The following is a 17,374-nucleotide window of genomic DNA, read 5'->3' as shown; positions in this document are numbered from 1 at the left end:
GAGTACGTGACTCGTGTACCTTTTTTTTTTTTTTTTTTTTTCTCTTTTTCAATGTCACAATAGACTTTTTCGCAAACATTTTTACAACGCATACGGCAAAGATATCCTACAGTGTGGATTGGATGGAACAACTTGTAAAGAAGAAACGAAAAAGTTGGTAGGTGTGTATATCAGGTAGCTTTCGAAGGTTTGCAATGCAATGTCTCCTTTTGACACACAGTAAAAAATGGCACATTGTGTCGATGATCATACTTTTTTTAATTGCAAACAGTCAATAAACTATCGATTCGAGAAAGAAACGTTTCGATTTCCCAAACGAGCATCATCATCGTAATATCTCGTCTTACCATAACAAACAGCCGGGCACCCGTTCTACTTGTAACCCACGCGCGTGCATAATATAGAGCACGAGAGAAAAGCTTTTCCTTCCCCTTATCGTTTCGAAACGCCGTTACACTTACTGCGGCTGCACCGTCCACACCTACATGAAACCCACCTTGTACCCATCGGCAAACTTTGTCCATCCGTCCTCTCTTGGTTATCGTCATCGATTTTCTTCAATAAATGTAACAGGTAGCATCCTTTCCCAACCGCGTTGCATCGGTGTCTTTCGAGCGACGCCGATGACAACCATTACAGTATAACCATCATACACATTATTGGTACCCACCCATCCGCCCACCCGCAGATAATAGACACCAGCTGCGCTGTACATGATACCACAACAGCTATAAATTTATGAGAGAGTGTATACAATAGTAGATGAAGGAGAAAAAAAAAAAAAAATAGAGAGAGGGAAGTTACAGTGTACAGGCTCGCGCGTGGCACGTGGTAGGAGCCCAATAGTAGTAGTATAAGTGCGAGACAGTCGGACAGACGCTCGCGAGCGAGAGAGTGGGTATACCCATGTACATAATATACGTATACGTGGAAGGTAAAGGAGGTGGGGTTGTATCGGCGGTACTCTCGCGCTTCGCAGGAGCATCGGGCCAGTCAGGCTTGAAAGCACGAGCGCGAGAGAAGCTCGCACACTCCCGCGAACCGAGCGCGGTTTCGGATTTTGACGCCTCGTGTGTGAGTACCGATTTTTCGCGAGTACCTGCGATACATCGGTTTGGATTTTTATTTGTTTTTGTTTCCTCTCTCTTGTTGTTGGCGCGAGTTGTAACAGTGACAGTGCGCAGCCATCAGTTTAATTGTTATTGTTGTTGGTGTGCTTTTTTTCCGTTTTCACTCATTACCCTTTTGTTTTTTTTTTGTTTTTTTTTTTTTTTTTCTGGAAAAACAAAGTGATCCAATCTCAGCATGAAACCAGTTCGAAAGCGAGGCTTTCAAGGTCGGCGAGCTTTCGCAATGGTTACAAATCCGGCGGAGCGCCCACTATTCGCGGGTACAGGAAAAGAGGTTGGAGAGAGAAAAAGCAAAAAGCTCTCCCACGCACATGTATACGCGTGTGTGTCTCTTTCTTTATTTCCTTTTGCGTGTGCAAATACGCCCGTAAGGCGAGCGAGGCGCGACTTTAAAAGTCCGCACCTGCGACTTTCTAAAACAAGTGTCGTGCTATCTTATACGCGCGCCCTGTGCTCTTGTGGAGAGGCAAATCGCGACGACCACAACACACGCTAATTCTTTTCTTGTCTTTAAGGAGAGACAAAGAGAGTATAAATATATATACTCATTTATTTATGCGCTCGCTCGGCTTCGGAACCGCCACACGCTACAATATGTTGTTTGCGCACATCTGTATACAGTCCATAGTATAGTGTTTCTTATCTCTCTCTCTTTTTTTTTTTCTTTGCACGTATACTTACCTTTTTTTCACTGTGCAAGTGTAGCGACTCGTGTGTCACTTATCCGGATGATTGATTTTTCGTTCGTGCGACGAAGACAGGCTAGTGCAGTTGTTGAGGCTTCGCGGGTGTACACCACTACTATGTGTACATATATTATTGTTCTCGTAGCAAGGTTTCGTTGAGTTACTGCATGACTCGACGTCATGTAATAAAATGGTTGATTTTCCTGGTTCTACTGAAGTAGAAATTTGAAAATCCGAAGAAGCTTAGCCGCGAAAATTGGATTAACGGCTGATAATACTAGGGATCGGGGGTATATTGATTTTTCTTACCTGGGAATCAGTGGCTGGAGTAGAAACGCGGGCTCTATATTGGCACGGTTGGTCGAGCGCAGAGAATTTTAAACTAAAACTCGCTCGTCGACAAAACGGACCAGTTGTTGTTGTTGAAATACTTACTGTTGTCCACTTTCATTTTAGTAAATGGGGACGTTAAAATTTAGAGTATTTTCGGAGAGAAAACCTGTAGTATGAGAATTTGACTACGCAAATGTACAATATTGAAAAACATACGCAATAATTATTATCCGCAGCTGCGTGGCCTCCTTATCAGTGCAATTAGCGCTGCTTTATCCGCTCGATGCCGGAAGAGTCGCGAAAATTACGTTAGTTTACACGTGTACACCATTTTTGTTTTGTTTTCCATCCATGACCTTAAAAAAAGTCCACGTCACAGAGACCCTGGCCCAACCAACCTGTGCGCCTCTCAAAGGAAAAAGAGCCATCGCAGCTACCTCTTGCACAATGCAAAAGCCAGTCGTCGGTCAGGCAGCTCCCAAGAATCGATTGCAAAACACGTCCTTCCACGCGAAGGCCTGAAAATAGGCGCCAGAGTCCCGGTTGTCCATCTACGAATGACGGGCGCAAAAAAAACCAGGCACAATGTACCACCACCTGTACCATACCCCCACCTGAAAAAAAAAAAAAAAAAAAAAAAAAAAAAGCTAAAACACACGGTGGCTAGCGAAAGCTCGGACGACAAAAAAGCCGATGGCTCTCCGCTCGACTGCCGCTGCGCAGTGAAAGTGTCCGCTCTTTCTCTCTGTCCCCGGCGCGGCTGCCTTTTCCAAACGCGGTATGTATAGTATATACGGGTGTGCCGTTCTTATATTGCCTCGAGAGTAAATTAAAATTTAGCCTCGTGTACATGACTCCTCGCTGTACCTACGTATACTCTTGCACCGTGTATGTGGGTTGACAGTTTTGTTTGTCAGACCCCGAGATGGCTAAATAGCCCGTGGTGGTCGACTTTGGCTCTTTTGTGATGTCGCCGACAATGTGCCTACTGGCATGATTGTTCATTTGCTCTGGAAAAGACGCGTGTGTCCTACGAGCGGGACCCAACTGTCCTCCTCTTTTTCATTTATTCGAGCTTTTGGTCGGCAATTTACAAAAAAATATCATGCAGAGTTTACCAATTAAAAAAAAAATTATAGTAACGTCACGCGCGCGCCACTCATTAACATATACGAAGAACGATTACGTACACGTACACGCGAGAGCGGCGGAGCTCGAGAAAAAAATAACGTCTTTTTTTTCGTTGGATTATCTTAATAGGAGGATTGCACAGTTGAGTATACAGAGTGTACGAGTGGAGTAGCGTCGGGTGACATTGACGTGTATAATGTGAAATCAGATGCGGTGCTAATGACGTACCAAAGTTGCGTACTGTAATCTCTAGATTTTTTTTTTCTTTTCATCTTGTATGCGAGTTTTCGGAAAAGTACCATGAGAGAAGCTTCTTTCGAATCTTTGCTGATTAGGAGATCTCGTGGGTCTCCGAAAATTGCGTTTACACGAGTCTCCCGAGCGTTTTTGCGATTGGGGTGTCAAAATGGCCCTAATGCCCGATATAATTGGTGTTGCCATTTATTTAACAATTAAAAAGCATTGATCAAAATAAAACTCCCTTGTACACGCTTACACTACCAGCAAAGTTTCTCCGAAATGGATACCCACGAACGAGCTCGTGCCAGCGTTTTTCGGCTAAACCCTCCGTTCGTCCCTCTTTCGCCCCAACTCCTTGGGTACACATCCTCCAGACGTCAGAGTAACAGGCGCGAAGCCAAATACGGCATCGACGAAGAAGCGCGTCCGGAAGCCGATGTCGTCGTCTTGGTTGCTTCCGGCGAGGCTTCCTAATTTGACCGGCTCTGCTCGTTACTCTTTCGGATGGAGGTTCGCCCCCTTTATCCCGTGGGCGTAGGTATTACATTAATGGCCTTGCCGAGGAGAATAAAAAGACACGGCTCTGTGCGCATTTGGGGATGATACTCCCTGACTCTTTGGAGACACGTTTTCAAGGCACCCCTTTTTTTCTCCCTCTCTAATATCGATAATGGATGCCTTTTGTTTCGAGGATACAACCGCGACTGGTGTATACATGCAGCCAAGGCCTTTTCTTCCGCGTACCCGAATAATAGTTGTAAAGACCGAGGAGGACGAGCGACCTTGACTTTCTTTTCTTCCTCTTCGCAATCGATACATGTTTTTGATGTTTTGGGGGCTATACGGCTCGCGTTGCGAAAAACCAGCGTGCCCCATTGTAAAGGCCACACGTGTTTGTTGGCTCATCTCGGAGGATCTCAATATCGGAGATTGGTTTGGCAACTGGAATTTGATGACCAGCTCGTAAATGAAGATGACTGATACCTCCGCGACGCGTGTGTTTTGAAACGCGTGTTTTTTTTCGCGTATATGAAATGGGTTTTTGAAGGAGCCGCCAGTTAAGTATAATAGAAGAAAGTGAAAGCGCGTTTGATGGATTAGAGTGGTGAGAGGCACCGATGGCGACGAGTCGGGCACTTTGAGAGAGAGAGAAACTTGATAGGTCATCGCTGCGATACTTTGATATTGTGAATATTGATGAACAGGAAAAAAAAAAAATAAGAAGAAGAAGCTCCTCGCGCGTAGTGCGTAATGAAAGTGACTTTCACGCGACAGTACATATATACATACATGCCGAGTATGTACGACCGCCGAGTGTGCGACGATGTTTCGAGACTCGAAAGGAGCGGAAACGTTGTTGTGTTATTGTTTATTCGCTTGTCGAGCATGGGAATATATATATAATCTCCAATTTTTTTTGTTTTGTAAATTACGGTGAAAATGGTGACAACAATACCCACATTTATAGATTAGAGTTTATCCAGAATAACAAAATCGATTGGTATCAGCGATCGGTGGAACTCTGCTTTAGATATTTCAGGTGAATCTTCTTTTGCGATGACAAAATTAATACAGAATAAAATGTACCGTTTACTTTTAATTAAATTTGAAAGAGTTTTAGAGTACGATGACAACCAACATATAAATAAGAATTCAACTTTTATACTTTCATATCAAAATAAACAAGTACACAAAGGCAAAGTGGGGCGAGTGGGGTAATGTATAAATAAGTTTGAATCATAACGTGAGTGAGAAAAACCAAAGAAAATCGGCTATTAAATTTAACAATAAACACGAAGAAAAAGAAATCGAGCATTGAAAGCACAGGTTCGCGCTCCCGCAAATCCTCCAATGAATGGAGCCGACTTGCACAACAACTTACCTCGCGACCACTTTTTCGATGTTCATTTGAAGTGTATCTCAAAAAAGAGAAACTTTTACTATACGATTACGCTCGGCGATCGCAACAAAACGACAGCTACGAATCAAAGGCACGAGCAATCGAGATCGCACCTATATAAATATACACCCACGAGCAAAAGTAACTATGCATAACGCGTAACCATACCGCCACTATAATAGCAAGTGAGCGATGCCGGTGCCTGCCTTTCGGCGTTGGTGTACACGCGGTGTATGTTGGTTAAAAAAAAAGAAAGTTAAGTATACCCCCTTTACCCTCCCTCTGGGCATGCAAATGCGAGCGGCTTCCTGCTGCTGATCGACGAAAAATTACTGCAGCGCGCGATGTTTGGGTGTTGGTGCGTTATCACAAATTTTTAACGTATTACCTGGAAAAAAAGTATTTTTTATTGGGCACCCAATAAAATAATAATCGTTGGGATCGTTAAACAGTCAAGATGTACTAGGCTGACAAGAAACAGCAAGACTGTATACGTATATACTTATCATTCGTGCATAAAAACGTCTGGTGTAATGTATCGCTTAGTGCAATCAATGAAACCATCATCTTTTGACGCGTCACGCAACCCAGAAGCCCGTCACGGCCGGCGTGGGCTGTGTATACGGCCACAATAACATTGAATGAAGCCGTAAATCCCCCAGTCCGCGAACCGATTTGCATTTGCATACCGCAGTGCGCTAATATATATATATATATATATATATATATATATATATACATACTCTTTGCGCAACACCTTTTTCGTCCTTAGAAAGGAGCTGTTTCTCGGAGGGGGTGGTCGATTATTCCTGATTGGCAATGACGCCTGTCCACGATTTTCGCGATCGCGTGGAAAGCTGCAAGTATATTTGTCTTTTTTTTCGTGTTTCGGTGCTCTCGGGAGCCATGTATAGATTTCGGATAGTGCGCGCGTGTCTGGCTTACGTAAGTGCCGTGCATGGACGTGTTACATAGAGTTTTTACACGTGTCTATGATCATTTGCGTTGGAAATCGAAAGTCGGGGAATCACGGAGCTTGCGCGTTTTTTTTTTTTTTTTTTTTTTTTTAATGCATTACAATAATTAGGTAACTCTCATCGAAATATTCAAAGCTCGTAACCATATACTTATCGAAAATATTGGAAGCAAAATTACATCAAACTGAAAAAAACAACAGAGCACAGAGCTCGGGATTTCCCGCCAAAGTATCAGAGAAAAATCTAAAGAATTTCCCGAGTACTTTCACTACCACACTGTACATATTATGTACAGGTACCACACGGTTGATCTTTACAGGAAGAGAGAGATGATAAAATAAAAAAATAAATAAAAAATAATAATAACACTATGTGCACGTGATACTTTGGAGTACAATAAATATTAATCAAATTTGTTGTAACTTTGTTGCACAAAATTGAAGAGAGAGAGAGAGAGAGTCCACGCGTCGTGGGAATCGTTTCAAAACATATGCACCGTGCACAATATCTTTCGCAATTAAACAATCGCGTGGGCGTCCACGTTTCTCCGAGTATATACCCAAGTACAATGCCTACGTTTCTTCAAAGACGGGAGAACGGAATTAAAACACAAGTGTCGACATATATATTCTCGTGATTCGTATTGAACGCGTTGTTGGTTGCAGTTACAACTGCAGTGTTGATCCTTGCGAAGGATTTATAACTCGTGCGGAGCTCGTAAATCCACCACATTTGGGGTACACATTTTTTACGACTGCCATTGTCGTATGTTTTGCTAAACAAAACTTTGAAAAAATCATCGGCCTCTTGCAAAGGTAAAAAACCTCGTAAGCCCCAAAAATCTCGTGTCCATACGATTGAAAAAAAAAAAAAAAAAAAAAAATTTAACACATTCTTCCACGAGGAAAACTCGCCTCTGCAAAATGCATTATCAGCTCCCACTCAGTAAATAGCCTCGAAAAAGACCTATGTGTATGTCTTATCAGACTGTGACGTCTACGACGACGACGACGACGACGCATTAGAAACTCCGTTTGTTCTTATACATATATCCTCCTGACATTAGTTTTGTTTAAGGTGTGCTTGGAGCGCGAAAAGTGAAAAGTCCATCCCTCATTGACTCACTTATATGTGCCATGTCCTTTTTGTTTTTGGATGGCTCGATGACGCTGGTTTCTTTTGTGCATCGACTAAGAAAATCGTGAATGCCATTTCTTGAGGGAAATGTTTTCCCCCCCATCAGCAGCGACTTTCCAACTTACTGCATCTCTCCCCCGGTCCCCTCAACCGGACACCTGAACGGCAACGCAAACGCAATAACCGATCCACCAACAAATCATACCTAATCGATTGATTGTCCATGTAACAGCAGTTGAAACGCAAATCGTTAGCAGCCCCCGCATAGCTGAGCTTTTACATGCATATCCAACGCGGTCCGATCTTTCGCCATGTACCCGCGGGGGAAACACAAACAGTGGGAATAGAGAAGCAAAAGCGCGGTGATAAAACTGGTGTGCCTGTGTGTGGGAGAGACCGTAACCTATGATGAATAAATAAAAAACAAAGCAAAAATCAATGAATAAATGAAAAAAAAGGAGAGAGAAATGCAGCGTTGACACTGAAAATAGGGAGAGAGGAAGGAAAGTGCCCATAAGCTGCAGTGGGTCGCGAAAGTTTGCCCACTCCGCTTGTAAAAGTGTTTTGCGAGGAAAATTTGCCAACTGGTATGTGTGCGAGCACACACTGTATTACATACGGGCGGTGCGAGATTAGGGCCCCTTCCAGCTCCAGAGAAGGTGTCGTATGTGTACAACGAGAGAGCGCCGGTGCTCCCGGGAGGCTTTCTCTCCGGGCGCTGCGTGGGACTTTTACTTTTGCCGCCGCGAGGCGAATTTACACGTGCATTATACAACCACCGAGATATAGAGAAAAGGGAGACTCCGAAGCCTCTGTGTGTGTGTGTGTGTAGACGAGGAGTAAGGCATAGTGGAATGGGCAGGTTTAGAATTAGCTGTACAGAGTTATGGGGAGGGCGGGATCTTCCTGTCTGTTCGCATGGATGTGCGTGAGATTTTTGGCTATCTTGTCAAGTAAACGCACACAATAGGTGCGGGCTGAACTGTTCGATGGGATTTTTTTCATTTCCCGTCTTTTGTCGTCGCTGTGGTGAATTTTTTTCTTCCCCTTTCTTTCCTTCGACGTTGAAAAATGGAAATTTTCTTTCGATTGGATCCTTTGTTTTAGCCATTAGAGTTGAATAGAGGCTCTGCTTTTGGGGCGATTATACACACGCAAACTAATTTTTCCTTTGCACTTTTCGTCCAAGAAAATTTCCGTCGAAAGTTTTTTTTAGGAAATGACATTTTTGTTTCGCAAGCTGGAAATTCTTTGCTTTCAACAAAATTACCTGTACTGTAGGTAAAATTACGTGCTTCGCGAAGCTGAATAATTTTTCGCTTCCATTTCACCCGGCTGATGTAGAAAAGTGTTTTTGCAAAGTTTATACTCTATGTGTAGTTGTTTTTTTTTTTTTTTTTTTTTTTTTTTTTTTTTTTTTTATGTACTTGGTACATATGACAATAAAAATTTCTCGCATACGTTCAACTTGGGAAGCAAAAAAGACCTAATTAAACAAAATAAATTTGTACAAACTTACACATTTTATTTATCGCAATAATGTCATTGAACTTTTAAAAGTATTATTTATTTTACGTATTAAAATGCTTGATTAATTTTTTTATGAAAAATAGGGATATCAGAAAAATTATTTAAAAAAAAGTAATTAAACTCATTACCTCTATGAAATATACAACAGTTGTTTAAAGACTCAGCGTTTGTCTGACATACAATAAGTCGAGTCAATGGGCAGTGTTGTGAATCGCGATAAAAATCATCTGATTAGTTCTTAAGTCTCAACGAAAATCGATGTGTCAAACATGAATATTATTTTTTTCTATTTTCATGCGGCCCACAGATATATACTCACAAAAAAACGTAGAAAGTAAAATTCAACTACTAAAAGTGTATCAATTATTCTGCTTTGATAGTAAATTTATTTCCTCCAATCACTGCAAAAACACGCCTTCAAAAGCGAGATAGGACCACCATCTAAAAAAAAAAAAAAATCAACGTAAATGCACGCCTGCCCCACGAAGTGCAAATAAAATCAGGGCTCAACCTGCATTTAGCCGACTCGGGCAGGTGATAAAACACACCCTTTCCCCACATTCACGGTACACACGTACTCGGCACTGATTTCTAAATGCCCCGTTAGTTACGCGTTTCGTTCGGCCGGCGCGCAGCTCCTCTCAATATTTACACCTCGTTAAACGGCCAATTAACACGAACGCCTTTAATACGCGCATAATAGCGACTTCCGAAAGAGAAGAAAAAGGAATTGCGGATGAGCAGCTTGTTTTTTTCGCGCTACGATCATAATATATTGCCTCGGTACAATACCGTATGTACAAAGCGATCGACTTCCGAGAACTGACCGTTTTTTTTCCCATTTTTGCTCATAAATTTATGGACATTTCGTGCTTGAAAAACAATACGGTTTTGTCACGGTGGGCGTTCGCTTTTTGTCAAGGAAAGAGGCGGATGAATCAACCACGGAGTATAAGAGTGTATGGTCCTTAATCGTTTTCAATGTTATACGTATACGTGCACTCCAAGTTTAATATGGTTTTTAACAATACAGTCACGTGCGCTTATCCTCGCGAGCAGCGTTCTCTTCACGTACCAAATGCTATACCTGTACACGCAAGTTAGATGGTCGATGAAAATTAACTTGTATACGAGGGTACATTGTATTCGTAAGAAGAATTCGTGTCAATGGTCATTTTCATTGGAGTTCTCCGGCACATCGGTGAATGTAGGGACACATAAGGTCTCTTTCTCATTTCTCTTTGTCCTCTTATTGTTCGCGAGTGACACCAAATTGACGACGATAACTATCTAAAAATTCATGCTTCTTTTCACATTCCTCTTAGCAAGAAAAAATTAGTTTTTTTTTTTTTTATGTCTTCCGTACAATTGTTACAATCGTCATTTGAATTTTATTTTTATTATTATTATTTTTTTTTTTTTAATCGTGTTCACGAGTAAGAAATAAAACGAAACCAAAGCCATCGAGTCGTCCTCACGCGCATGAGTCACTCTGTACACGGCGCAGAACAAAATTTACTACCGAGAATCGTTTTTCCTGCTTTTGCGATCCGAGAGTGTTTTTTTTTTTTCGTATCGTGCAAGCGACTCGACTAAGTATACACTTGGAAACAGTTTTTAAAAATATATCGTTCATCACATCAGTTGGTGTACAATCGAGCCACACAGGCTTAAGCGGCGCAAAAATCGAAACCTGCCTATCAAGACTGGCAATTTTTTCCGCACGAGCCCACGGAGGCGCGATAAGTATAACACACTCGTGAAAGACCATACATATACGTATCATATTTTCGCTCTGTGTTTTGCTATGAAGAGAAAAAATTTCTACCTCACAGGGAAGCACACGGGTAGCTTTTAACTTCTGCATCGATTCACGAGAAAGCGCTCCTCCTCCTCCTGTTACTCGTTAAATGAAGATTAATTGTTGCTCTCCTGCGTGTAATATAATAGCATGTATAACGCCACGATCCGCGATGCAAAACGGACGAGTATAGGAAATTACTTGTGTTAACGGGAATGCATCTTTGTGTGCGCGCAGTACTCGGTTTTTTTCCAACACGCGATCGGCTTGGAAAATCATCGTCGGGCGACGGCCAAAAGTATACACTCTCGGCTCATTTTTTTCCATTTATGTAACAGCTCGAGGTAGACGAAAAAAAAATATACATGCACAGAGCTCGTTTGAAGAGTTTAATTACTGCCGTGAGAAGAAGCACCTCGGCGAGACAATCGTTGTTCAACTTTCGAGCGATTGGTCTCTGCTGCCGCGGCTTCTTTATTCAATTTCATTATTTGCCGCCAAGTGGGTCGTCGCGCTGCTTTGGTATCGAAGGAAAAATGACAGCTCGTTTGGCCTCCCGACGGTCCTTGAATTGTGAGTTTTTGCTACGCGAGTTTTTTCAGAGCGAAAGTTGAAGCGCGTGGTATTAGATATTAATTTTTTTTTTTTTTTTTTTTTTGCTCGAAGAGAATGAATAATTAAAGCGGATTAACTAATGGTGATCGCCGAGTGTATAAATGGGTCGAGTGGAACGAGCATTTTTCATTCGGCAACTATTTATGTGTACGATGAAACGCTGCGTGTGCCTTTCTCTCGTTGAAAATGTCCAAAGGTTGTAACTCCCGAGAATCTTAATTCAATGGTACGAAGGTGATACATCAATCTTGTATGCTTGGAAAGACTGTTTACGCCAACTCAAGAGGAAAACAAATCGGTTCTTCCTACCAACAAAGACGACGAGCAAAAATTGGTAATTGGAAAAACGTCGTAATCAACAAGTCAATAACCCGTCGGTTAAAATTAGAAAAAAAAGATCGAAGCTCCCACGTCGGTGTTTCAGTTTTTGCCAGAGTTCGCGGGACGCGTCGTGTAAAAGTTTCGAGGTCGCGAGTGCTTTAAGCGCGCGTATGATTCGCTCTTTTCCTTTGCGTATACCTCCATTTTCCGTGTATAGTTTATATGCGTATGCTCAGGATTTTATCTGCAAAGATACCCATTCCGCTTTGATGGTATGGATTATCCATATTTTAAGCTTTGTGTATTATGCGAGTTTTGCTTCCTTCGTTCCAATTCACTGTTCTACAGTTTTCCCCGGGACGTGTTATCGTTTTCTGTTTTCATGTAATTAAACGTCATTTAAAGTTAAACCTCAATTTTAAAGTAGGTACTAGTTGGTCATTTAATTCACGCGTGATTCGTATATGTGGGAGTCGCTATACTATTTGATAATTCATAATAACGTACACAATTGGCAACTCACACGTTTTAAAAATCTCATATATTTATTTTTATTTTTTACCTGCGTGGAACACTAATAATTCGTTTAATAAAAGCTTCCTATATTTTATTTTATTTACAACCAAAAAAATACATCATCTAAAAAATTAAGTAGAAACAGTCGAATTTGGTAAGACAAGCTGGCTTGTAAAAGGGCAGAGGAATTAAAATAATCTGATGTACTTATTTTGTTTTCTACTTTTGTGATACACTAATAATTGATCAAATGGAATTATCATCAGTTTATTTTACTTTAAAGCCAAATGAATCTTACGCAAAGCGCAAAATCTAGTAGAAACAGACGAGTTTGGTAAGACAAGCTGGTTTGTAGAAGTGAAATTAAAATGATCTGATGTATTTATTTTGTTTTCTTTTTGCGTGATACACTAATAATTAATCAAATGGAATTATCAGCACTTAATTTTACTTTAAAGCTAAATGAATCGTCTGCAAAGCGCAAAACTAAGTAGAAACAGTCGAATTTGGTAAGACAAAGAGAAATTGAAGCAATCTATTTTGGGATTAAAAATTTTTCAATTTGCTAGTATTTAGTATTAATAATTTAAGTATTATCTACGCTAGTTGGCTTTCCACCTTGAAAATTTTTACTGGAAAAAAGAATTTATAGCTAATCGCAGCTTCAAAACTGATCGTGAGATTTTCTTGATCAAGACCTATCTTGTACATTAAAAAACTTTAGAGCTTATAACTATAAATATCGAAACTTTTAGTCTTTAAGTTAACAGGGGAGTAAAATACTTTACGTGCTTTAACATATTAAATTCAAACTTTGTCTTTTTTTACCACGTAACTGTGTTTTATTACAAAACACTCTGATGTTTATTTCATAAATGCTTAGAAACTCGCATTGTACAAGTTCGACGCGAGGATAATTAGAAAAAAAAAATAATCACATTCCTCTGTTGAAACGACATTACATAATATAAATATAATAACAAAACGGAACTGATGATAAATAAATTCCAATTGTGTATCCGCATTCGCTAGAAATATTTTCACAAAAGAGCCCCGATCGCAGAAGAAAGTAAAATAATTCCCATCGAGCATCTCAAGACTCCGTTAATTAGATACTCGAAACCCAACAATTATCTTTTTTCACGCATCAATTCTCAATTTTACCGCCCCCTCCTCTCCCCACACGTGTCTTGTTCCGGTGAAAAGTTTTTGCACAGCGCGCGTTTGAAAATTTTTTTTTCCTCGCAACTTTCACACCTGTTGTTCTAGTCGAAAAAAACACGCCGAGCGAAAATTGCTCCTTGCTCTCGTCACAGAGAAATCGAATTCCTAATTAGCCGATTATGAGTACCTGTACCTGAGCGTGCGAAAAATATTAACGGCTGATTTCGAAAATGGTTCATCATCGAAAGTTGGACTCGGAATGTAGGTACATGTATCCACACGTTATAGTTGCAACATTTAGATATTTTTTAATTAATTTAATACCGTGATAATCAGAAAAAAAAAAAAATTCAACAAATGTATATATTCAAGACTCGAGGAGGAAGCTAACGCACGATACGATACGATAATAAAACCCACACCGTACGCATTACACGGCCCAGATGCCTCGCTTACAACGTACAATATAATACATATAACACATAAAATACGTACACGTATAACATATACATATTGTTAATGAAACGATATTGCATTATACTTGACCCAGACTCGCAAAGTAGGCACGAAAGTGATGGTTACGTGTATCGCAAATGTATTTCATGACCTACACTTTTTACCGTGTGTATAAAATATATACGCATATGTATACATATCCACAAGAGAGGATAATGTATAATAGCCAGCGAGCGCGTGTCCGTGTGTGCTGTTGTACTACTGTGTATACACGGCGATTTCGAGCATCGGGAGCTATATAAGCTGGTGTACATGTATACAATGTGTGCATTAAATAAATATAAGAGACCCGAATGTGCATCTGCATTGTCTGACCTGGTGTTTTATTTTTGTACCACTACGTGTAATTTTGAAATTAAAAATAGTCACCCGCAAAATTCGAAACGAGTCGACGACTGTGTGGCTGATGTTTTTTGCCAGAATTGTATTTGTCACCTTTATCTGGTGCTTTTGAAGAAAAACAGATAATGAGAAAAACAAAACAACAGTGCCCCGCGCGAATAACAGCTATAAAATCGCAAGTACACGCTGGTACAGTAACAAACAAAGCTCACAGATAATAACATATTGAAGAAAAAAAAAAATTACCATCCACCCGTAGACCACACGCGCAACCAAGGAAGCGGAAATAGAGATTGTGCATACAGTATACAGTAAACCCGAAAAGAAACAGGGGAAAAAAAAAAAAAAAAAAAAAAGTACCCCCCACCGAGGTGTCCGCCAGCCGATCGGCACGTACATCATACGTATAGCACCCCACCATTTTTATCGAGGCAAAGGTCCGCTCGGCTGGCCGGCTGCGGCTGGCTCTGACAGTTCCATTACCGAACCAAACGACGACGGTAGCAACGACTGTAGGACTAGGTATATATATATATATATAATTATTGCCGCTGTATTTGCGGTGGGCAGTTTTTCCTAACTCAATTGTTTTCTGTAAGTGCCAGTGACAGATTTTCCGTGTATGCGACAAAATAAAGTGGGCGATTTCCGTGCGTGTACAGTTTTGTTGTCGATGGTACTGTGGCGTTATTATTCTTGCAGGGTTGAACGCAGATTGTTTTTTTTTTTTTTTTTTTTTTTCTTGGAAGGGGTATGGGAGACGAGAGTCGTGCAAGTGTTTCTGTGTCCATTATGTGTGTGCTTATGCCGGATCTCTGTACTTCTCGAGGGAGCGTTTGACCCTACGTTTAGTTGTTCCACTTGACGATCCCGACTGATGCCTCGTTTCAATGACTTTCGGCTCGCGTGATTTTTTCTTTTTTCTTTTTCCTTCCTTGCCAAATGTACTCACCGATGTTTGTGTGTACGATTGCGTGGGTGTCACGCGCGCACGATTTACTCGATTTCCCAATGATTTTTCCGACACACAGGCGTGCAGCTTCGTGGAACACCTAGGGTTTCCAGCTCATTTCTCTCCCCGTTCTTTCGCGAAACCTAAGTTGAAGCCTATAAATGGGTTGGACGTTGCTGTAATTCCTTTGATGCGTTACGCGGAGTAAGGAAGGAGAAGCTCAATAATATATCAACTAAACATCCTAATACGCGTATACGTATTTGATGGAAAAATAAATCGTGCATCGCTTACAAGAGACAGAACAGCCCATAGACACACGCGCCCTTCGATTATCCTACCATAAATGACGGCAACTCGCGTAGTTTCCAATCAATACTTGTACATTGTACCCAGAAATATATAAGTTAAATGCCGTGACAAACGAGGTTGTGTTCGTAATCGATAACTGAATACGCCGTACAAAAACTACGTATCCCAAACATCCAGTCCCACTCACCGTAAACAAAAATAACTCGGACTTGAAGGATTCACCGTGTGTGTTTACCTGAATAAATATTCAATTGAATTTCCCATTGCGCTTCATCTGTCGAATTGAGCAAACGAGTCGTGGCTATGTACCTGTGCGTTCGACATCAGCTAGCCTTCTCGTGGGCATTTCTGGTATTTCATTGTAATGGGTGCTCTCACGTACATTTCGTGCGTAAGTATTTTTCTCTGTGTGTACCTCTCTCTCTCTCTCAGTCGAGGCTTCATTTCGCATTCTTTGTTCGCCGGTGAGTTTTCGCGTACGTGCGACCTCGTTCTTAGAGTCTCTCCCTCTTCTGCGCTATGTGACTAGCAGGACACACACTCTTTGGGGGTCTTCTTTTTTTTTTATATGTATCGCTGCTTGAACAGACTTACGGTACACCGTGGTCTCATCCATGTATTTATATACTACACACACACAGGTGCTCGTGTACTCGCATACGCACACATGTACTCGTATAATACTTACGCGCATTAACCAAGAGACGAGGAGGTCAGCCGTCTATAGTCGTGCCCCCCCCCCTCATACCTACAGGTATTGGAATTAGCAACGCGAGCGTCATCTTTTATCGTCCATATGTAACACGCACTGCAGCTGTACACATAATATGTTGTATCCCTAACATATTGCGTATAGTAATATACGTGCAATACATAGTACATGTAGTTGGGAAAGAATTGCGCCAAAGGTGAATTGTTCTCCCCGTATATTGTAAGGACATGCTGTGTGTACCTGTATGCACGTGCATGGATCTGCATTGTAATGCGCGTGTGAGAACGAAGCTGTGGCACTCTCGAGCACGGCGCACCAGAAAATAGAGAATAGAGCGTAAGTACACGACATTATCTCGCGCGTGGAAAACGGTGTTTATAACGTCTGGGAACGGCTGGTTGGCCGTGGCTAATGCACACTTTTAAATCTCGATCCTCCTCCGTGTTATCGCGAGGCTCGCACGCTCGCGCTGTTGTTGGTTAACTTACTTTTTTCTTTTTCTTTTTCTTTTTTTTTTCCATTTATGTAAATCTTTGTAAGAATTTGGGGCATACGGGTGTTGATTTTGGAAACGAGTGCGATGTAACGTGATCAGTTTGGGAATGTAGGCCTACGTGCACGCATAACAACTTCACGCTGTGTACTCAAGTGCGTGTTACTCAAGCCATAGCTGTAAGATTTGGTGACAAGCATTTGAGAAGTAACCAAACTGATCTATTATCTTAACAACGATCACAAGCGCTTTGCAGTCTCCTTGTGCCGAATCGCTTAGGGGGGAAAAAATGGTTTAGTTTGGTAGATCTGGTTAAATAGTCTATAACAACAGTTTTCGCAAATACTTGCTTTGAGCGTGTAATTCCAACAGTCTATATTCAGATACGTCTAAAACATTTCCAACCCCGTACACATTATGACCAAGGACCATTTCGAAATGTCGATTTCTGATTTTATCTCTCCCTTTGCCTACACACAACAGCATCGTCTTTGTCTCTGTCGCTTACAGTTGTCGTCCACACGGCTCAAACGGTACTTTATATACCTACGGCATCGCCGTTGATG

At 41.2% G+C, this 17,374-nt stretch overlaps 1 protein-coding gene across 8 annotated transcripts in view; it reads left to right on the top strand.

Moving 5' to 3' along the window:
* The window catches only part of siz (Brefeldin-resistant Arf-GEF family protein schizo), a 113,461-nt gene that overhangs the window by 68,218 nt on the left and 27,869 nt on the right, over nucleotides 1-17,374 (top strand). Inside the window, exon 1 of one of the 8 annotated variants that reach the window (XM_014361664.2) lies at nucleotides 1,014-1,074. The exons of 5 other annotated variants lie outside the window; for them this stretch is intronic. The gene's annotated coding sequence lies outside the window, so the exon portion shown is untranslated. Of the gene's footprint in view, nucleotides 1-1,013; nucleotides 1,212-14,846; nucleotides 14,862-17,374 lie in introns of those variants that run through there. 2 more of the 8 variants (XM_014361662.2, XM_014361663.2) reach the window with 2 other exon arrangements.

This window comes from Copidosoma floridanum, unplaced genomic scaffold, assembly GCF_036245765.1.
Source record: "Copidosoma floridanum isolate Cflo_tuat_1 unplaced genomic scaffold, Cflo_Japanese_pri ptg000009l, whole genome shotgun sequence".
NCBI classification, from domain to species: Eukaryota; Metazoa; Arthropoda; class Insecta; order Hymenoptera; family Encyrtidae; genus Copidosoma; species Copidosoma floridanum.
The sequence above is the reverse complement of the archived record's forward strand: the minus strand, read 5'-3'. Positions and strand labels throughout refer to the sequence as shown.